Source organism: Oncorhynchus clarkii, chromosome 29, assembly GCF_045791955.1.
Source record: "Oncorhynchus clarkii lewisi isolate Uvic-CL-2024 chromosome 29, UVic_Ocla_1.0, whole genome shotgun sequence".
Lineage (NCBI taxonomy): Eukaryota > Metazoa > Chordata > Actinopteri > Salmoniformes > Salmonidae > Oncorhynchus > Oncorhynchus clarkii.
The window spans coordinates 13,547,674-13,563,920 of NC_092175.1; the positions used below are offsets into that span (position 1 = coordinate 13,547,674).

General features: G+C 41.1%; 1 pseudogene; it reads right to left on the bottom strand.

The window, feature by feature from the left end:
• The window catches only part of LOC139388259 (transitional endoplasmic reticulum ATPase-like), a 31,512-nt pseudogene extending 30,097 nt beyond the window's left edge, over positions 1-1,415 (bottom strand).
• Positions 1,416-16,247: the final 14,832 nt, after the last annotated feature.

Sequence of the window (16,247 nt, forward strand, 5' to 3'; positions counted from 1 at the left end):
CTGTTAAAAACATCCTAAAGATTGATTCAATACTTAGTTTGGCATGTTTCTACGGGCTGTAACGTAACTTTAACTTTTCTTCCGACGTTCGGCGCGACCTGAACGCGCTTTTGGATTTGTTTACCAAGCGCCCTAACAAAAGAAGATATTTGGACATAACTGATGGATATTATCGAACAAATCAAACATTTATGGTGGAACTGGGATTCCTGGGAGTGCATTCTGATGAAGATCAAAGGTAAGTGAATATTTAAAATATTTCTGAGTAAATGTTGACTACCCAATATGGCAGGTATCTTTTTGGCTGCTTTGTTGTCTAAAGGCTGTACTCAGATTATTGCATGGTTTGCTTTCTCCGTAAAGGTTTTTGAAATCTGACACAGCGGTGGCATTAAGGAGAAGTTTATCTAAAGTTCCATGTATAATAGTTGTATCAATGTTTATTATGAATATTTCTGTAATTTGATGTGGCTCTCTGCACAATCACCGCATGTTTTAGAACTACTGAACGTAACACGCCAATGTAAACTCAGATTTCTTTGTATAAATATTAACTTTATCAAACAAAACATACATGTATTGTGTAACATGAAGTCCTATGAGTGTCATCTGATGAAGATCAAAGGTTAGTGAATAATTTTCTTTATTTCTGCTTTTTGTGACTCCGCTCTTTGGCTGGAAAAATGGCTGTGTTTTTCTGTGGCTTGGTGGTGACCTAACATAATTGTTTGTGGTGCTTTCGCTGTAAATCCTTTTTGAAATCCGACACTGTGGCTGGATTAACGAGAATTGTATCTTTAAAATGGTGTAAAATACTTGTTATGCTTGAGGAATTTTAACTATGAGATTTTTGTTGTTTTGAATTTGGCGCCCTGCACTTTCACTGGCTGTTGCAGGGGGGTTCAGCTAGCGGAACGGTCTTAGACAGGTTAAACATTTTCTCCCATTTGGTGCCTACTGAAAACACCCCATGTTATCCTCTGAATCAGTTACCTTTCCTGATGGGCCTGTAGGCCTCCAGGAAGTAGGGCTTGAGGTAGACCTCAAACAGGTTCCCTGTGATCCCCTCTACAGTGTCATCGATGGGCAGAACATGGATCCGTTTCCCGTACTTCACATCTGGGCAGGGCTGAATACTGTGTGATCACAAAAGGAACTAATTATGCCATGGCTTTACTGTACAGTATGAAGGAGCAGCGATCTGGTTCCCCACATCATACTTCACTGATGCCAAAGTTCTCCAGTTCTACATCTCCCAGGCGGACTCTCAGGTTGTTGCGGACCACTCTGTTCATGCGGACCTTCTCGTCGGCGCAGGTGTCGTCAGAGAGCACGATGCATACCGTCTCCCGTCTCTTCTTTCCTTTCATCAGCACTGTGTCTCCCCTGAACAACTGCAACTCATCCATCTTTGCCTAGGGTGGGGCAGGAAAGAGGAATTAGTCAGACACGGAATCCTACTGATATAGTATAGAACCTTGAACAGGGAATATAACTGTAATACAGCCTGCACAACATGAATGAGTGAGTTACTGGTGAAATAATATTGTAGTACTCAGTGCAGGCAAGGGGTTCATTAAAATGTCCCTGCCCCATTCATTCACACCACCAATGCCTCACCTGAGACAGAGAAACCACACTGTTGTCCTCATTGAGAGATTCATCCACAACCAACCGGTTGGGCCTGGTCTTCTGCTTTAAAATCGCTGTGGATAGATCATTTTTCGATCTGAGGAAAAATCAAAGAGATAAATGTATATGATGGCAAGATGTAACATACTTCAAAATACATTGAACCTGGGAATATATAGACAGCAGAAATTTCCAACAGTCAGCTAGCTGTCTAAGAGACAAACGGGTTTCTTTATTCAGATTTTTTAAATTAGGATCCAAATAAGTCGACGCCAATGGTGACCGCTAGTCTTTCTGGGGTCCAACACGAAACGAGAAATACATTAAAGACAACTCACATACATTTAAAACATTGACATAAACATTTCAGACTTACATAAAAAATGACTAAAAGAATAGTAATGTTTGCGTGTGTGTGTTACAGTGCGTGTGTGTGCACGCATCTATTAGTTACACATACATGTCAGTACATACACACAAAAATGAGGTCACATGGGGGAAAGGCGTTCTGTCTTGATGTGTTGCTTTATTTGTTTTAAAACCAGGTTTGCTGTTCACTTGCTCTATATGAGATGGAAGGGCGTTCCATGCAACATAGGCTCTATATAATATTGTACGTTTTCTTGAATTTATTCTGGACCTAGGGACTGTGAAGAGACCCCTGGTGGCATGTCTGGTGGGGGTAAGTACGTCTGTCAGAGCTATATGTAAAGCTAATTACAGACTATTTGGAATTTAACACATACATTTCTCACAAAAACAAGAATTGATGCATGCAGTCAATCTCTCCTCTACTTTGAGCCAAGAGACCAACAAGCATACTATTGATATTAGCCCTCTGTGTACATTGAAGGGCAAGGCGTGCTGCTCTCTTCTGGGCCAGCTGCAGTTTCTCTAGGTCCTTCTTTGCAGCACTTGACCATACCAATGGGGAATAGTTATGATTAGATCAAACTAGAGCCTGTAAGACTTGTTTGGTTGACTGTGGTGTTAAAAATGCTGAGCATCTCGATCACAGACGGACCTCTCCCCATCTTTAAAACAATTGAATCAATATGCCTTAAACATGAAAATGTATAGGGTGTCCAACATTTTTTAACTAAAAGGGTAAAATAATGTAAATTGTGTATTGTAATCCTCTAAGAAACCAATGGTCCAATCCTCATGTCTCTATCATAATCCGTGCAAAATGTATTGGAGTTTATACCCTTGTACTGTAGGATGGTCAGGATTAGGGTGACCAGGGCAGCAGCTACTCTTCCTGGGCTTCAGCAAAATTAAGGCAGTTATACAATTATAAAAACGTCAAGTAACATTACAATACATTCAGAACAGATGTCACAACACATTAAGTGTGCCCCCTCAGGCCCCTACTCTACAACACAAAATCCATGTGTGCGTGTGTGTATAGTGCATATGTTGTTATTGTGTGTGTATGTGCTTATGCCTGTTGGTGTTGCTTCACAGTCCCCGCTGTTCCATAAGGTGCATTTGTATCTACTTTGTTTTTTATCTAACTTTACTGCTTGGAGGCCAAACAAAAAAACATTTCATTGCGTCAGCTAGGCTGAATTCTGTGCAGGAATTAAGGCTACTACCTACCTGACAGGCTCACTTTCCAGTTGAACTCATCTTTTTTCTCAAATCCACGGGACATAAAACAATCGAGGTAAGATGATATCGATTTTGAAACATGAAATGTAGTAGGCTACTTTAATATGCACTTTTCAAATTATTTCAAAATTCCTGTTTTTTTCGAAGATTTCTCACAAAAACAAGCACTGAGCATATACCAAGCTTTTTATTTTCAAAGCCTTTTACATTTAATTCAGCTTGTGTCATGCTAATTTTGCAACCCACGGAAACAGCTTCGAAGAACACAAAATATCTTAAGGTTTAAACGGGCGGGTTCCGTTAAAAAGAGAAGAATAATTCTTAAAATTCCACGTGGAATCAGGGAGTCCAACCAATACACAGACTCCCAATTTGTTGAGTCCAAAAAAACTATTATTGGGCCAATTGTGTGCCGCCATATGGGACCCAATCACAGACGGATGTGATGCAGCCTGGAATAGAGGTCGACCGATTATGATTTTTCAACGCCGATACCAATTATTGGAGGACCAAAAAAAGCATATATACACTGCTCAAAAAAATAAAGGGAACACTAAAATAACACATCCTAGATCTGAATGAAATATTATTATTAAATACTTTTTTCCTTTACATCGTTGAATATGCTGACAACAAATCACACAAAAATTATAAATGGAAATCAAATTTATTAACCCATGGAGGTCTGGATTTGGAGTCACACTCAAAATTAAAGTGGAAAACCACACTACAGGCTGATCCAACTTTGATGTAATGTCCTTAAAACAAGTAAAAATGAGGCTCAGTAGTGTGTGTGGCCTCCACATGCCTGTATGACCTCCCTACAACGCCTGGGCATGCTCCTGATGAGGTGGCGGATGGTCTCCTGAGGGATCTCCTCCCAGACCTGGACTAAAGCATCCGCCAACTCCTGGACAGTCTGTGGTGCAACGTGGCGTTGGGGGATGGAGCGAGACATGATGTCCCAGATATGGGCAATTGGATTCAGGTCTGTGGAACGGGCGGGCCAGTCCATAGCATCAATGCCTTCCTCTTGCAGGAACTGCTGACACACTCCAGCCACATGAGGTCTAGCATTGTCTTGCATTAGGAGGAACCCAGGGCCAACCGCACCAGCATATGGTCTCACAAGGGGTTTGAGGATCTCATCTCGTTACCTAATGGCAGTCAGGCTACCTCTGGCGAGCACATGGAGGGCTGTGCGGCCCCCCCAAAGAAATGCCACCCCACACCATGACTGACCCACCGCCAAACCGGTCATGCTGGAGGATGTTGCAGGCAGCAGAACGTTCTCCACGGCATCTCCAGACTCTGTCACATGTGCTCAGTGTGAACCTGCTTTCATCTGTGAAGAACACAGGGCGCCAGCGGCGAATTTGCCAATCTTGGTGTTCTCTGGCAAATGCCAAACGTCCTGCACGGTGTTGGGCTGTAAGCACAACCCCCACCTGTGGACGTCGGGCACTCATACCACCCTCATGGAATCTGTTTCTGACCGTTTGAGCAGACACATGCACATTTGTGGCCTGCTGGAGGTCATTTTGCAGGGCTCTGGCAGTGCTCCTCCTGCTCCTCCTTGCACAAAGGCGGAGGTAGCGGTCCTGCTGCTGGGTTGTTGCCCTCCTACGGCCTCCTCCACGTCTCCTGATGTACTGGCTTGTCTCCTGGTAGCGCCTCCATGCTCTGGACACTACGCTGACAGACACAGCAAATCTTCTTGCCACAGCTCGCATTGAAGTGCCCTCCTGGATGAGCTGCACTACCTGAGCCACTTGTGTGGGTTGTAGACTCCGTCTCATGCTACCACTAGAGTGAAAGCACCACCAGCTTTCAAAAGTGACCAAAATATCAGCCAGCAAGCATAGGAACTGAGAAGTGGTCTGTGGTCACCACCTGCAGAACCACTCCTTTATTGGGGGTGTCTTGCTAATTGGCTATAATTTCCACCTGTTATCTATTCCATTTGCACAACAGCATGTAAAATTTATTGTCAATCAGTGTTGCTTCCTAAGTGGACAGTTTGATTTCACAGAAGTGTGATTGACTTGGAGTTACATTGTGTTTAAGTGTTCCCTTTATTTTTTTGAGCAGTGTATATACTTTGTGTATTGATTTTAAGAAAGGCACTGATGTTTATGGTTAGGTACATTGGTTCAACGACAGTGCTTTTTTTGCGAATACGCTTGTTATATCACCCGTTTGGTGAAGTAGGCTGTGATTCGATGATAAATTAACAGGCACCGCATTGATTATTTGCAACGCAGGATAAGCTAGTTAAACTAGAAATATCATCAACCATGTGTAGTTAACTAGTGATTATGTTAAGATTGATTGATTGTTTTTTATAAGATAAGTTTAATGCTAGCTAGCAACTTACCTTGGCTCCTTGCTGCACTCGCGTAACAGGTGGTCAAGCCTGCCACGCAGTATCCTCGTGGAGTGCAATGTAACCAGCCATAATCGGTGTCCAAAAATGCTGATTACCGATTGTTATGAAAACTTGAAATCGGCTCTGCCGATTAAATTGGTCGACCTCTAGCCTGGACTCCCAGTGTATCGTCTGCAAAGTTGTTTCCGCGAGGTTGCAAAATGTCATAATTACATAACATTCTGGCAAATTAGTTCGAAATGAGCCAGGCGACCCAAACTTTTGCATATACCCTGACTCTGCGTGCAATGAACGCAAGAGAAGTGACACAATTTCACCTGGTTAATATTGCCTGCTAACCTGGATTTCTTTTAGCTTAATATGCAGCTTTAAAAAATATATACTTCTGTGTATTGATTTTATGAAAGGAATTGGTGTTTATGGTTAGGTACAGTCGTGATACGATTGTGCTTTTTTCGCAAATGCGCTTTTGTTAAATCATCTTCCGTTTGGCAAAGTTGGCTGTCTTTGTTCGGAAAAAAAAGTATTCACAGTTCGCAACGAGCCAGGCGGCCCAAACTGCTGCAAGAGAAGTGACACAATTTACCTAGTTAAAAGATATTCATGTTAGCAGGCAATATTGACTAAATATGCAGGTTTAAAAATATATACTTGTGTATTGATTTTAAGAAAGGCATTGATGTTTATGGTTAGGTACACATTGGAGCAACGACAGTTCTTTTTCGCGAATGCGCACCGATTATATGCAATGCAGGACACGCTAGATAAACTAGTAATATCATCAACCATGTGAAGTTAACTAGTGATTATGATTGATTGATTGTTTTTATAAGATAAGTTTAATGCTAGCTAGCAACTTACCTTGGCTTCTTACTGCATTCATGTAACAGGCAGGCTCCTCGTGGAGTGCAATGAGAGGCAGGTGGTTAGAGCGTTGGACTAGTTAACTGTAAGGTTGCAAGATTGAATCCCCAAGCTGACAAGGTAAAAATCTGTCGTTCTGCCCCTGAACAAGGAAGTTAACCCACCGTTCCTAGGCCGTCATTGAAAATAAGAATGTGTTCTTAACTGATTTGCTTTATAAAGGAGTAAAACATTTAAAAATAAAAACGTTTTATTTTTTTTAAATCGGCCAAATCGGTGTCCAAAAATACCGATTTCCGATTGTTAAGAAAACTTGAAATCAGCCATTCCGATTAATCTATCGACCTCTAATACACACAGTCTGCCATCTGCCCGGTACAGTTGAAACCGGGATTCATCCATGAAGTGCACACTTCTCCAGCATGCCAGTGGCCATCGAAGGTGTGTATTTGCCCACTGAAGTTGGTTACAACGCTGAGCTCCAGGTCAAGACCCTGGTGAGGACGACCAGCACGCAGACAAGCTTCCCTGAGAAGGTTTCTGACAGTTTGTGCAGAAATTCTTCGGTTGTGCAAACCCACAGTTTCATCAGCTGTCTGGTTGGCTCTTCTCAGACCATCCCGCAGGTAAAGAAGCCGGCTGTGAAGGTCCTGGGTTGGCATGGTTACACGTGGTCTGCAGTTGTGAGGCTGGTTGGACATACTACCAAATTCTCTAAAATTATGTTGAAGGTGGCTTATGGTAGAGAAAAAAACAAATTATCTGGCAACAGCCCTGGTGGACATTCCTGCAGTCAACATGCCAATTGCATGCTCCCTCAAAAGTTGACATCTATGGCATTCTGTTGTGTGACAAAACTGCACATTTTAGAGTGGCCTTCTATTGTCCCCAGCACAAGGTGCACCTGTGTAATGATCATGCTGTTTAATCAACTTCTTGATATGCCACAGCTGTCAGGTGAAGGGATTATCTTGACAAAGGAGATAGATAAACAAATTTGTGCACAACATTTGAGAGAAATAAGCTTTTCTTGCATATGGACAATTTCAGCTCATGAAACCAACACTTTAAATGCTGCATTCATATTTTTGTTCAGAATAGGACAGACACTTTGTGGGGGGAGATTGACTATCTGTTGTTCCATGTAGTGAATCTGTTATTCAATGCGTTTGTATTGGCTAATAGCAATAAGGCCCCAAATAATATATCCAATTATTTTTTAATATATTTTTGCTTCAAGGGGTCTTAAAATTCTAAAGCAAATAGCAAACTGATCCTTGGTAGGACCTTCTTAAAACAATTCCATATATCTTAGTTGTTAATATGGCCACCCTACCTTAAATTAGTGGGCTTAATGTAATTATGTATTCCGTACTGCATTATTTGTATATTAAGTGCATGATTTGCATATTCTGCTTTTATTCTAATCACCTGTCTTTTACATCAGCCCTGAATATGTCATACTAATATGACCTAGATATTGGACAAAAAAGATTTCCAAACGAGTTATTATTTACCCGTCTGCGACCTTTTTCAATCACATGAAAATAAGAATCTGAGCAATGGTAAGTCCTATCCTCATGAAATAAAGTGGTCTGTGTTTCTGAGAAGCTGCTATACAACATTAAATACATGGAATAAGTATAACACCAGAACCAATGTTTAATTTTGACCCTAATACCCAACAATTAACATTTTACCCATTGGTCAAAAGATGCGTTTTTGATTGGATACTGTGCCATCATTTTAATCAACCGTCTCGTTGGGTTAAAAGTGGTCTGTGTGTTAAATGTGTGCCTACTGACTAGAGACAGAAACTTAGAATAGCTATTATGGGGCAGTTGCTTTCAGTTTCTTATTATACAGTAGTGAAACTAGCTACTAGAATGGACAGCAATTGTATTTTTGTGGGTTTTGAAACGACATCTGCCACACTTTTAGATAGATAGCTGAGTTAACTTGCTTGCTATAAGGAGAGGAGAGTATTAGCAAATCTTTTTTTTTATAAATAACCCAAGATAGCCTGTCATTTCCACTTGGAGCAAATTGATTGAACAAGCAAGGAGGTGGGCAGAATCCTATTGGTGCGTTCTAGCATGTATTTGCATATTTCCATAAGAGAACGCCTACTCTGAAGAAAAACTTTTTTTATTTAACTAGGCAAGTCAGTTAAGAACAAATTCTTATTTACAATGACGGCCTACCCTGGCCAAACCCTAAAGACGCTGGGCCAATTGTGCGCCGCCCTATGGGACTCCCAACCACGGCCAGTTGTGATACGGCCTGGAATCGAGCCAGGGTCTGTTGTGACGCCTCTAGCACTGAGATGCAGTGCCTTAGACCGCTGCACCACTTGGGAGCCCAATGTGCACATGTTCAATAATTCAATTTGTCCTTGCACTCCTAAACAACTACATTTTTAAAAACTTTGGCAAAGAGTAAGCTCTACCAAACTTAGTCCACTTTGTAACAGATTGTAGTTTTGGGAACAGAGAACTGTATTGAGATCAAATGCTTCATCAATGAGAAAATGTGCAGAATGTCTGCCAAAATCCATCTTCTACCACTGCTGGCCACTGGGCTTCCTCTCGGCACCATATTTGGTGGTGAGTGGAAATGCCAACCAGATGCACCAGATTTATACATTCAGTGTAACATCTGGCTCACTGTTCTGTGGTATTAGGTAGCACACATAAGATGTGCATTCCTTTTGAAAGAACCTAGCTAGGGTCGAGACTCCGAAGAAAGGGAGTATCCCCTTTGTAATGTTTACTGTACGAAATAATGTAATGTTTACTGTTTTGCTAAATGCTAGCATCAGCTTCAGTAGCCCAAAGACCAGCAGATGGTGATATTGAGTCTTTGCATCTTACAGTCCGAACGCATTGTATGCAGCAGGCAATGCACACCTAACGTTATCCCCGTAGACCAGAACATACTTAAAACGTTCTCCATTAAGGCTGCAAATTATAGATTTCCTCCTGAATGACGGGCTCAACATCAGAAAGTAGTATTAGCCACTCTAGCATGGTGGTAAAAAATTCTGTTTCATAAATGAAGTATGCATATTTTTCCCATTGTTTTCCCAACATTAATAAATACTGTATAGTTAAGGGGAAAGCTAAGGAGACGCCTTCGCTGCCTGTATATGGAGAATGTTTTATGTATAAACAGGTCCACAGTGATAGGAGTGTATTGCCAGCTGCATACAATGCGTTTGGACAGTAAGATGAAACGACTCAATATCGGCATCTGCCGGCCTCTGGGTTTCAGATTCAGTTATAAATATGTAGCTAAGTGCCCCCATATGACACAGCATGAAAAACTACGAGAGCGAAGGTGGTCAGTCATTCGCTCAATTTAACAGACTACTATAGCTTTTGCTGGTACAAGCATCACTTAGCAAATGTTAGCTACAACATGACAAGCGGTCTTCCTATTTACGTCGCTGTCAGTTAACCAGCTTTTCCAGCTACGTAGCTAGTTAAATCTGGTAGACAGATGCAGAGATGGCAAACTGGTATTTATAACTGAAATTAGCTATGCGTTTAACTAGCCGGCACTGACACATAGGCATGGCATAATCTAGCTGCTAACTAGATAACTAGCTATGTGGAAACGTATAATTTGTATGTGTTCAAATATTACTACGTCCATAGAACACATACCGATATTAGCTAGTTGGGCACGTTCGTTATCAACAACAAAGTTAGCCAGCATTATCTAGACAATTTACCTAGGTTTAAGCTAACAAAGCAAACGTTATTTCTTGGTAACGCTAACTGTGTCCTTCAAAAAAGCAAATTAGATAGCGATGGCAACTTACTCTCCTCCTGAAGCCATGGTGTTCCACTTGGTATGTTCAACGAATAAATGGTTTCTTTATAGTTTGTAACCTCATATGTGTATTTTCCTGTCCAGTGAGTGCAACGCCGACAGTTTGATTTGATCGGTGACTGAAGCGGTAAACAGACAGCGGAGCGGATTCTCGATTCAATAGAGCCAATCAGAATAAAACGTTTCTTTGTCATTTTCTACCTAGTAACAATACCCCATAGGCCATATGTCTTAACGTTGTTTTTCCCCGTGACAAAACGTTTCATTCTATGTACTATTACCACCAAATTAACGAAAGGGGTAACATTAATCAGAACTGTCTTTGTTATTATTTTACAATTCATAGTCCTTTGTTGTTAAAAAGAGCTGTAGAAATGCTTAGAAAAAGCACTGTTGTCACCAATGATATGACCTTGTAGGCAAGTCTATGGTTGTCACCCCTAGAAACGAGGTCACCCAGTCATAAGATTGGTCCCTGAATGTCAGACATCTCCTGCAGGGACAGCAAGATGGTTCAGAATCCTGACGAGACTTCATAGTTTGTTGATAATGCTTTATGATTGTGAAGCATAACTGAGGCATAGACTCTTACTAAAACCATATTATATGGCTATCCATCATTGATGTCAGTGAGATAATCTGCCTTTTGCAGTCAGTAAAAAGTGACCACTAGTCTTTTTTGGTCAGCTCATTTGAATAAGCTTTTACTGAATGGTCTTGGTATGTGGCTCCCCCTAACTTTCCTAAGTTGAATACACTGATTGTAACTCACTTTGGATACAGTAAGTGTGTCTTTTAAATTCTATAGTTTGGGTCGCACAAATTACTTAAGTAAGAGGGTGATGTTATCTAAAACAATCTGATTCCATTTTTATTTCTCCTTTATTTAACCAGGTAGGCTAATTGAGAACAAGTTCTCATTTACAACTGCGACCTGGCCAAGATAAAGCAAAGCAGTTCGACACATACAACAACACATGGAATAAACAAACATATAGTAAATATTACAGTAGAAAAGGCTACATACAGTGTGTGCAAATGAGGTAGGATTAGGGAGGTAAGGCAATAAATAGGCCATGGTGGCGAAGTAATTACAATATAGCAATTAAACACTGGAATGGTAGATGTGCAGAAGATGAATGTGCAAGTAGAGATACTGGGGTGCAAAGCAGCAAGATAAATAAATAAATACAGTATGGGGATGAGGAAGTTGGATGGGCTATTGTATGTGGATGGGCTATGTACAGCTGCAGTGATCTGTGAGCTGCTCTGACAGCTGGTGCTTAAAGCTAGTGAGGGAGATATGAGTCTCCAGCTTCAGTGATTTTTGCAGTTCGTTCCAGTTATTGGCAGCAGAGAACTGGAAGGAGAGGCGGCCAAAGTAAGAATTTGCTTTGGGGGTGACCAGTGAGATATACCTACTGGAGCGCGTGCCACAGGTGGGTGCTGCTATGGTGACCAGTGAGCTGAGATAAGGCGGGGCTTTACCTAGCAGAGACATGTAGATGACCTGGAGCCAGTTGGTTTGGCGACGACTATGAAGCGAGGGCCAGCCAACGACAGCATACAGGTCGCAGTGGTGGGTAGTATATGTGGCTTTGGTGACAAAACAGATGGCACTGTGATAGACTGCATCCAATTTGTTTAGTAGAGTGTTGGAGGCTATTTTGTAAATGACATCGCCGAAGTCGAGGATCGGTAGGATGGTCAGTTTACAAGGATATGTTTGGCAGCATGAGTGAAGGATGCTTTGTTGTGAAATAGGAAGCCGATTCTAGATTTAATTTTGGATTGGAGACGCTTAATGCGAGTCTGTAAGGAGAGTTTACAGTCTAACCAGACACCTAAGTATTTGTAGTTGTCCACATATTCTAAGTCAGAACCGTCCAGAGTAGTGATGCAGGACGGGCGGGCAGGTGCAGGAAGCGATCGGTTGAAGACCATGTTCCTTGCATTTAAGAGCAGTTGGAGGCCACGGAAAGAGAGTAAAATCAAATCAAAATCAATACAAATTGTATTTCTCACATACACATTGTTAGCAGATGTTAATGCGAGTGTAGCGAAATGCTTGTGCTTCTAGTTCCGACCATGCAGTAATATCTAACAAGTAATCTAACAATTTCACAACTACCTTATACACACAAGTGTAAAGGTATGAATAAGAATATGTACATAAAAATATATATGGATGAGCGATGGCCGGACAGCATAGGCAAGATGCAGTAGATGGTATAGAGTACAGTATATACATTTGAGATGAGTAGGGGAGGGTATGTAAACATTATATGAAGTGGCATAGTTTAAAGTGACTAGTGATATATTTATTACATGCAATTTTGTATTATTAAAGTGGCTAGAGATTGAGTCAGTATGTTGGCAGCAGCCACTCAATGTTAGTGATGGCTCTTTAACAGTCTGATGGCTCACGGTGCTGATAAGCTTAACCAAGTGTAATTCTTCCCAAAGGGTCAATACAGCTGTAATTCAGACAAAAAAACATTTCACACAAGCACTGATATTTAACCCTTTCTCCTCGGCTGAGTCTCCTCCTCCACAACGGTACAGCCAATGCATCTCTGTTGCTAGACAGAACCTCAGTGATATCTGTTCTTCCTCACTTCATCTAACCTGACCTCTACCCCAAAGTGCTCACTCCTCCCAAACTCAAGACTGTTATAGTTATTGATACCAGACTGTGTCTCTTCTCCTCCCCGAGTATCCCTGATGGCCAACAATAACATATCCTGACATAATGTAAACATTATACATTACCCTCTCTCCCTCAGTGACATTGTTAATTTCCACAATTCCATCCATATCCCCTTATCAATGCCTGCCACATGTAATCGCTTCCTTGCACTCAACACATTCCAAGCTTAGTTGCACCCAGAATATACCTTCCTCCTAAAACCCTTAACTTCTGGTGTAGACCCTCAACCTTTGCACTCCATCAGTGACATGAATAAGTATATTTCATATTCTCAGAACCCAACAAGTAGATGTTTTTAGTACTGAATAACAAATCTGCTTGGACATTCAAAAAGTTTGTGCTGGCTTATCAATTCAATAAACAACAAGTTTCATATTTTGACTAGTTTATGTCCCACGGACAATTAGTACAGAACTGTATGTCAATGCAATAGGTCAAACAAATTAAGATTACAAGAGAGGGGCTCTGGGATTGTTTACTTTAGAAGGTGCCTATTCAGCTTTACGGGACACCGTATCATCTGATGTATCCGAAGTATAATTCTCTATACGCATGGTTTATTCAAGACTTCCTGCCCAAGATGCAGTACACTCAATTAAGATTAAGAATTTTGATTAAGATGTGCGATTTTTTGTTGTTGACATGTTTATCAATGATTCTGTATCTCTCCCTTTCAAATGCTTTCTGAGGCAGGTGCCTTGGGAGTTAGTATAAAGGTACCCAGATCCAGATGTTAATTAAGGGAGCTCCCAAATTAAGTAAGGCCAGGGCATTATTTTGTTTGTTTTTACCTGTTAGAATATTTGTTAGGGTGTTAATACTCATTTATTGTGTGGGTTTTCACAGGTTAGAAAGGAGGTGCCTTAAAGGGCACACAAATTAGATTTTCTGAAGTATCTATTGTCAAAGTTTTGGTTGCACACATGTAAATTCTCTTGATAAGAAATGTACTGAAAAAACCCATGCAAAACTGATATACAAAATGTTTGAAATATCTTTAAATAATGTCTAGGTAGAGGGAAAAGAGGTAGAGGGAAGGTGAGGTAGAGGGAAAAAAACACTCACTTAATGGGGTTGAATGACCTCTGACCTCTGTTCTGACTTTCTGGTGAGGCCTGATCCCCCTCACTAGAAAGAGACATTGGGTGGGATTTAAATGGGCTATGTAAACACTAATAATTAGGAAGAAGTTTATAATTGAGCAATAGTCCCATGTGTGACTTGGACCATGAGAAGGACAGAGCGAGAGTGCTGCCTCTGAATGAGGGACACCTGTCTCTACTCTATTTTACTACTCCTTGAATTACCTTTGGGATACAATTAAGTTAAGATGGAGTCATCAATGGTTGTAATTCAAATTGTATTTGTTATTTTGATCGAACAGGTTGTGTTGTTGTTTTTTTGGGACGCATGAATCACAGTTGGGAGTCATGTGTCCAAAGGGGGAATTACCAGTCCCCTGGGGGGTGAATAGATTTTGCAAATAGATTTTATTCACATGCCTGCCTGTAAAATAAAAAAAATAGTAATTTATACTGGAAATGCATTTCAATATCAATCTGTCATTACCACAAATGGGAGCTGTGATGAGAAAAGTTCATGCTAGAAATATAAGATGAATATACTGTATGTCAATGTAAATGTACATTCTGCCAGTATCGGTGTGTACTAAGTTGAGGTTCTTAAAATTTGATTGAGAGAACCAACATGAAGCACGAAGAACTGTCATTCTAAATTTGGGTTGGATAATTTATCAATCGTTCTAATTATGATTTGTAAAGGTGAGGCTTCTAGAGACAGAGTGATGCCCCTAAAATGTGAGGAGAGCCACTAGTTGCAGCTTGGGCTAACCTTGTCCCAATCTCATTCTTATCAAGGTTGGTTTGAAACTGTTATAACATGTGAAAGTCAATATGGTTTCTAGGTTGTGTGTAACATGTGAGTGATCATTATTCCAGATGAGGGATTGTTGGAAACTGACAAAAAAAATGTAACTGACATATTGACTAGAGCAAGTTTTTAGTATGTTTCTAAGTATATAAGTGTAGCAATTAATGTTATGGGTTAGATGGAATGATTTATGTGCAAATGTATTTGTGGCAGGAGGCAAAGTAGAAGGAGTCCTGAGCAAAAGGGCCCAGAGTAGAGGCCCAGAGGTAGATGGTTATCATGGAAGGAGAGCCCTGCTGGGCCCTAGGTTGTGTCCGGTTAAGTGGTGAACTTTCCTATAGCATTGATAAGAAAAATGCCTTTTAAAACTGTGACCAACAATGTGCACTAGACCAAATTCAGGAGATGTCTAGAGACGTAGAGAAAATTGGCAATGCTAAAAAGAATTGCATGAATTGGCTCTGCAAAACAGAGAGGCTCTTGACTATATTTGGGCTGGTCAAGGGGGCACTTGTGCAATCATTAGCGATGAATAACGTACTTTTATCCCAGATCACTCTTTTAATATGGCTGATCTCGCCGAATATATTGCCACGGTTGCTTCTGTTAATAGAAGTATGTGTCGAGTTGATTTCCCTTAATTTAATAGAAGCTATAATCTAATGTGTACCTTAAAATGTAATGATAATGATCACAGATTGAGGGACTGTGACGGAAAATGTATGTGCTTTTCTAATAACCAATTTCTGTGTTCTGTTTATGCTTTTCTAATAACCAATTTATGTGTTTATGCAAGTGACTAATTGAACGAAGCCTCACTATCAGTATCTGCAATTTGGCAGTATGCTCAGACCATTGTTTTAAGAACGAAAGATATCTCAGTATCAAGGTCTCAGTTTAGAGATTAGTCTGTCACATGCATGAACCAATATTGGTCGGTCAAACTTTAATGATGAATTAATTATGAATGATAAGGGGCCCCGAGGTACTGAAGGCCCCTCGCCCGACGCCTCGAATCCAGTATGGAGCGAACGCCGTACGCCGGGGCCCCCTCGTTGTCCAGAGAGGGCAGAGGAACCTCCTGCACCTCAGACTCCTGGAGCGGACCAGCAGCCACCGGCCTGAAAAGAGACACATGGAACGAGGGGTTAATACGGTAATCGGGGGGAGCAGTAACCTGTAACACACCTCGTTCAGTCTCCTCAGGACTTTGAACGGCCCCACAAACCGCGGACCCAGCTTCCGGCAGGGCCGGCGAAGGGGCAGGTTTCAGGTCGAGAGCCAGACCCGGTCCCTCACTGCGGTGACTGT